The sequence below is a fragment of the Coenobita brevimanus genome, chromosome 48 (genome assembly GCF_032717465.1).
Source record: "Coenobita brevimanus isolate Jiangsu-jjx chromosome 48, ASM3271746v2, whole genome shotgun sequence".
Lineage (NCBI taxonomy): Eukaryota > Metazoa > Arthropoda > Malacostraca > Decapoda > Coenobitidae > Coenobita > Coenobita brevimanus.
Window position 1 is genome coordinate 12,986,623 of NC_137001.1, and position 1,769 is coordinate 12,988,391.

Below are 1,769 nucleotides of genomic sequence, written 5' to 3' on the forward strand. Positions count from 1 at the left end.
CTAAGCTAAATAAATCGCTTAGGAAGAAATGTCAGGGACTTTCCTCTTGTTAGGAGCGGGGAAGAACTTCCGGACAATGCGGCCAAATCTGTGTACATTACGTCATTCAGCGTACAATACAATTATGAACACCAGTAAAGGTTCAGGTAACGTATTATCGTGGACAAAAGTATTGCTCCACCCAGCTGACAGAGAATTGTGAATAGTATTGGTATATATTGTTGCCCCCATAGAGGTAGAATTAGGGTAGAGTCGGCGTGAGAAGGCTCCGGTGAAGCCAGAGAACTGTCAAACAGCCATATTGGTCAAGTGAAGAGGTCACGGCAACACCTACTTGACGAAGAAGATTGCTGTGCACTCCTACCTCTATGGCTGTGCCCATAGAGGTAAGAGTCCTAATCCTACCTCCGTGGGTGTGGCCATGAGATTATTAAGCCTTTAATACCTCCAGCTGTGTGTCCACCTGGTATTCTTCAGGGAGAATGCCAGAAACAAAGTAGACTTCATTCTACTTCTGGTTTTAATTGTAGTTCAGCTGTGGGTGTGAGACGTTCTGTCCTAAGTTGTAACTCACCATCAAATAACCTAAGACTCCAAAAATGCCCACCACCTGTGTCGCATTTGGGTGTAAAGAAAGAGGAGATAAGAAATCTGACCCATCCATTACATTTCACCGGTATCTTTAGAGTGAATTATAATTTGTAAGTGTACATTATGTATATGACTGGATTTAGTAAAGTCAAGCTGAATATTATATAGAATAATAGATATAAACTTTTTTCATAATGTGCTGATGTATATTATTTTAAATCATCTATCTGTCTTCCATCCTTCATTTTGCCATATGTTCTTAAATGCTTCCTTTTTTTTCATTCATTAACTACTTTCTTTTCTCCTTCCATTCATAACCTACTTTCTTCCTCATTTTTTCTGTTTGCAACTAAGAAAACACTCGCGCCTGGTCAGCGGAACCAAGTCAGACAGCTGTCAAAGGGGTCGCCGCCATGTTGGTCGAGTCAAGTATGTCGGCCTCACTCTCACCTACCCGTGGTTAATCCCTTATGCCGCCTCTACCTACTCCTACCTCTATGGTTGCCCCCCTTCCTCCCTCTCTCAAGTCACGCCCCCTCCTCCCTCTCCCTTCGTCTTTCTTCCTCGTCTTTCTTCTATAAGCCCCTCCCCTAGTTTTGCCCAAGGATTTAGCCCCAAGTCTACTAATACCAAGTCTATTCACTTTCCATCAGCGCGCAGGGAGGCGTGGCTTGTGTGTGACGTTGTTGGCTTAAGTAATAAAAAATGTATAAAACCGCAGACTCAGATTAAACATTTATAACAATGGAAAACGAAGCAGGGGAAGAAGTGCTTCCCTCACAGCCTTGCACCTTCCATCAAACCCCCCACACCTTCCCTCACTTCACTGAACCATAAAAAATGTGTTATGGTCTGAGTAGTGGACCAAACACCCACCCTCCATCATTGCCAGGAGTCAGTTGAGCTGGTGTTTCGTGCCAGAGCCAGTCGACGTCACTCCAATGCTCCGCCGACTGTGTGAGCTTGGAGCCGTTTTAGAAGAAAGTGAACCGCCTTGGTATTATAGTAGCCGCAGCGAGAAATGAACGCTGTGGTGGGGCAGCCGGTCATCCGGGGATTCCCCCACTGTAGCCATATCCTCATGTCACCGACCATAGAGGTAGGATGTCACCGACCATCGGCCACCGCTGCAGCCCCGCTCCATGATCCTTACCCTGTGTCTCTGGCTTTCTCTTTCT